Source organism: Priapulus caudatus, unplaced genomic scaffold, assembly GCF_000485595.1.
Source record: "Priapulus caudatus unplaced genomic scaffold, Priapulus_caudatus-5.0.1 Scaffold228, whole genome shotgun sequence".
In the NCBI taxonomy this organism is placed as follows: domain Eukaryota; kingdom Metazoa; phylum Priapulida; class Priapulimorpha; order Priapulimorphida; family Priapulidae; genus Priapulus; species Priapulus caudatus.
Genome location: NW_014577289.1, coordinates 1 through 5,502, shown reverse-complemented (window position 1 = coordinate 5,502; position 5,502 = coordinate 1). Strand labels below are relative to the sequence as shown.

The following is a 5,502-nucleotide window of genomic DNA, read 5'->3' as shown; positions in this document are numbered from 1 at the left end:
GATGAGACGGGATACTAGACGAAGCGTTGCGAAAGAAGGGTGTTGACCAGACGTCTGAGCGCAGACTTGCGCGCAGGTCCGCGGCAAGGCGGCACGCGACGCGGGAACGCTCCTAGCGACAGTATGCAGCGGCTGGCAGCTATGGATTCCGTGCGCCGAAATGCTTACGCCGGCGCACGATCATAGCTGCCAGCGAACAGTCACAATTTTAGTGGGGGCCGGACACAGAAGGACAGACATTTGGGGACGTGAACAGTGTTCACTTGTTATATAAAACATAATGTCCTCTGTTCGTAAAGCGTAGCTGTGTCACGGAATCACAGAAAGACTGACGAAATTCTCGCGCGTTCGCGAACTCTTGCCGCCAGTATGAAATGCTGCAAGGACAAGGCTATATATAGACTGGGATCACTCCACCTCGATTACCCATCTGAGTGACTAAGCTAAGCCGAGAGTGCGGACGCGAGTGCCATTCTTTCCGGGGGCTTTCTTGCTTTGCGGCCCCGGGGTTTCCTATGGGCCCCCCCCCCTATAGGCGGCGCGGCAGGCGGCGCCACTGCTTTCCAAACTCGCGTAACGAGCCTCGCCTTGAACGTTGCAAAAACGTTGCAAGTGTTGCGGCTGACACCATTTCCAATTTACTGGCAAAGTGTCGCGAACGCGAGAATTTCGTCAGCTGTGTGATTTCGCATGACACAGCTCGGTTTTACGAACAGAGAACATTAATGTTTTATAACAAGTGAATAACTGTGTTCAGGAGAACAAAGATGGAAGCTGTTGAAATTGGTATCTCGTCGCTGTGAAAGTTCAAATGAAGGACGTCGAGCGAATTTTGGCTAGCACGCTTTCCTAGCCTGCTATACTATATATTCAGTGTAAGCGTGCAACAGTCGCGCCGGAGAGCAATGGCAGCCGGCAGCGTAACGTTGCGACGTAGGATTTCGACGGAATTTACAGGAACCTCGGCAATAAATCGTCAAAGAGAGTAGGCCTATGCATAGAAACTATTGAAGAAGTTGTAGTCAAATAGATTTCGTATTAGGTTAGCATTATATTTTATTATTTTACGTAGGAGTACTAGTAAGCACTAACTGTCTAACAGGAGTCGTCATGTATTAATATAGTAAGCTTACTACTACTAGTACGGTAACACAGTTTGTCATATTAAGCTCTGGTAGTACCAGTGACGTAGTACTAGTATACTGTAGTACTAGTAGTCCTGGTACTTAGTAAGTACTAATACTAGTAGTACTTACTACTACTAGAATTATTGGAACATGTACGTTGTAGTACTAGAATCATTCCGTAGGTGTGGATACAATTCGTGGCTCGCATTGGGATCGTGTTAGATTATGCATATTATATATATAGCCTAGGTGGGCCTGATAGAATCACGAGTACGAGGCCACAATTGGTTTTTATTGGGAGCTCATGTTCTCTATCCTGGGCCGTCCGAGTCGGAGCACTCCGGAATTTCCACGTGAATTCTTACGGAACACTTACCAGTTCAAGCTTCCCACTGTTCACAGTTTAGGCACCTTCTGCCACCCCTGTTGAGATCTTTAGTTTGATGAGGAGTTGTAACTAGTGCAGAGATACAATAGGCAGACATAACAAGTGACAATGACACTAACTGTAATTACTACAATAGGCGAAGCCGAATTCCTATCATATCGTATCCTCTAAACTCAGCCATCAACGCTAACTGCATGAGGCGCTATATATTGTTACAATGTCAACAAAAAAACTCCGTATTTACAGAAAAGAAGCGCGCCTTAGTAGCCTACGAATTGCGGCAGCATTTCTAGGCCCTTGTCTCCCCCCTTTCCCCCTCTCTCCTCCTCCCCCTCCCTCCCCCTCCCCTCTACATAACTGGGTAGTGAGATCCCTCGTGCAATGGGCAGAACTGCTCAATCATCGAAACGCCGGCTTCAAGCTCTCCTAGAACGGACGGCGGAATACTTGCAGTTGGTTAGAGGCAGCGACATTGCAAAAGCTGCCGGCTACGCGGCGTTTGAGCGCTTCGCGCGAATATCCGGCTGCAGATCGTCTAGTAATATAATTGCAACTTCGTCGCCATTTCATAGTTATGAATGGCAAATGCCTAAAAAGTCTGTTTGAAGATTGCATTTATTATATAAAATTCAGTAATCACTGGTTATTCCTACACAATATTGGTATACATTCATGTATTTTAACTTAATATACCACTGTCCAGAACGGAGTTATAGTGAACTGGACTTATACTCTTTTTACGAACCCGAAGTATACAGGTGGTACTTAAACTATGTCTGTATGTGTAACTGCGAGTTGGATTGGAAAAGGTTTGCCAGTATGAGAGTACATCTATAACTCAATATATGTAAATAGTTAAGCTTAGCAATGTAAAAAACTACATGCATATGTTTAGTAAAAACAATGTGTTATGTGTATTCATACAATACTAACCTCATACCAAAATCCCATTAGTGATATTGATTTGTAATCAGAATATTGTATATGTTGTAAATGTTGTATGGAAATAAAGAATTATAAAAAAAATATTCGTATATATTATAAACTTTTTAGTCATTTCATAAAGTACATGTAGTCTCTGTAATATATAGTCATATTATAAAGTGGTAGTTTATGTTCCTATAATAGGGTTTCTCTGTTATAAGTGTGGATATGCCTAGTAGTCCGCTATTAAAACTTCACAGTAGCATTTGTAAGGTACAAATGTGGTCAGTACGCATATTGGTTATCATTTCATATAGTTAGCCGTAGTCTCTGATATAAGAATGATATGCTAGTAGTCATCCTTACACACTATTGGTATTCATTTTCTATGAGCTTGCTCTGTTTATAGAGTAATATACCCAGTTAATTTATATTACAACGTGCTTTAATGATTAGTAGGCATGTCACACTTGGTAGAATATTTATAGCTAACCTCTGTTATAGGGTTTGCCATGATTTATTACAACTTGTCAGTCTATATGTATAGTGATATTCTAGTAGTCAGTACCGAATAGGTTAGTCTCTGTTATGAAGTGATAGGCTAGTAGTCTATTACAACTTGCAAGTTGTAGTCTTTTATATAGGAGTCCCTGATATTGGACTGATTACATGTATCCTAGTAGTAGTAGTCATTAATACAACTGTTGTATGCCTATTGGTGAATGGTGGCTTTAGCCGCTGTTAACACTCATACAGCCGATGAGCATGAATAGATGAGATGAAACAAGATCATGATGGAGAAACCGTCGGTAGCGAGTTAGAGTCCGCCCTCCAGCGGCCCGAACCCGAGACCCCTAGCACCGGAAGAAAGCAGCAGAACCACTGGCTAGCCGGCTATACCCTGTATGCCTAGTGGGGCATAATATACAACTTGTAAGTCATTCCATAGATGCTAGTCTCAGTTGGTAGGTGATATGCCTAGTAGTTATTCTGAATAAGAGGTCTGGCTGTTAAATTGATAGGGCTGATATGATATTTAATAGTCAACTATAAGCGCATTTCATATAAATATTATAGTCTCCTTTAGAAGGTGCAATATGCCCTAGTAGTCATATTAAACACTTGATAGTCAATTCTTATAGGTAGTCACTATATTATAGGGTGATATGCCTAGTAGTATCATATTCAACTTGGCAGTCATTTGATATAGATACTAGATATATAGTCTCTGTTATATTAAGATGATATCCTGTAGTGCATATACAACTTATTATAATTCCATATAAGGCTGTAAAGTTAGTCTCTGTTATCTGGATAGTAAGGGTGTTATGCCTCGTATCATATTACTACTTGGTAGTGAATTTGATATTATTATTAGTAGTTCTCTATTATAGGTGATATACTAGTAGCATATTAACACATTTTTTTGGTTTTCTTTTTTTTTTTCTTGTAGTCATTCTATATAGGTATCACTATTATAGGGGTAATTGATGCTAGTAGTCCATATTGCAGACTTGGTAGCTGTTGTACATGTCTTCATTTTCTATAAGTGGTCTCTTTATACTATAGAGTGATATCACTATCAACCTTAGTCATCATTACACACTTGGTATTCATTTTTCTATAATTATAAGTTGTTCTGTTTATCAGCAATATACCTGGTATACTAGTAGTCAATATGTACAACTTGGTACTAAGTCACTGCATATGTTACATAGTCGTCCTTCTTTGATAGATGCCTAGTAGTCATGTCCAAAACAGTAGGTATATACATATAGGGCTACTAACGGCCCAAGGATAGGACGAACATGGGTCCCAATAAAAGCAATGTGCCTAACGCCGTAACCCTAACCCTAACGATAAACCCTACCTATTATATTGAAATAATATTATATTTTATATTCATATTGATGTAAATGACATTGGTTTTTATTGGGACCAGGGCTCCGAATTAACCGACGGCCGACGGCAATTGCCGTCCGGTGCCCCTATGCAATCGCCGTACTGCCCGAAAATCCAACCCGACCGACGGCAAGTCATGCCACCTGCCCTTGCCTTCTTGTGTAATTGCCGGGTCGGTTGCCCTTTAATCTACTGCCTCTAGTTTTGTTTTAGTCGAATCAACATAGACACGTCGCGTGGGGCGTGCTGTAGTGCAATGATGAGGCTAAAACCGATGAGATCGCAGGAGGGACAATACAGCGCATCGGAAATTATTTGCTCTGATAGCGGGCAATGTAAAATTTCTTGTTACTCGCCACTTTCCATTTAGCAGAGGCTGGGTACAGGGTCCAGTATTAGCGTGTAAGCTTACATGGGGGTATATTGTTTTTTGTACATTATAAGCAAGACGATGTTGATGTACTAATTTGTTATGCGTTTTCCTTATTTGTACAACAGTGCTTGTGCCCTTCTCAAATTTTGAAAGTTGCCTTGTGCCTTCTATTTAGAGAACATTTCAAGGCGATTTCTCACATGCCTCTAAAAAAATTGGCCTTGCCTTCTCGTCGCTTAATTCCGAGCCCTGATTGGACCCATGTTCCTATCCTTGACCCGCTTATGTTATAACTTGGCAGGTAGTCGCTGTTAATATCGCTGTTACCTTGGCCATCGACACCGCTAGTTTTATTTGTAATGCCTGAATTAAGGCAGCAGACTTCGTACGATATACGTAGCCTAGTACATTATAGTCCATTAATGTAGCTATGTGGCATTCATTCACGCGAAACACTAGGGGCCTACCATAAACGTTATGCCATTCTGATCTGATACTAGGTAGTGATGGGCAGTATTCAAGTAGATACAATAATTAACCCAAACCCAGAGAGGATAGGCATGCTGGCCCTATCCTCTCTGGTTTGCGTTAGATCTATTGCTAATCTAGTATTCAAGATGCGGGGCTATAGTAGTACTAGTAGTACTAATAGTAATATGGCTTACGCGAGCTACAGCCTATATGACAGACAGATGTAAAATGATTGACGATCAATGAACTGGAACCATAACTTTCATTCACTACAAACCTCGATATCCTGGCTCAATACGCTCCAGCAACTCTTATAT

At 41.2% G+C, this 5,502-nt stretch overlaps 1 long non-coding RNA gene across 1 annotated transcript; it reads left to right on the top strand.

Annotated features, from left to right (window-relative positions):
- The first annotated feature begins 1,014 nt into the window (after positions 1-1,014).
- Positions 1,015-5,359, top strand: LOC106807675. Its single transcript, XR_001393692.1, has 3 exons — positions 1,015-1,174; positions 4,717-4,721; positions 5,349-5,359. It is a non-coding gene; the product is annotated as an uncharacterized LOC106807675 (long non-coding RNA).
- The last annotated feature ends 143 nt before the right edge of the window (positions 5,360-5,502 follow it).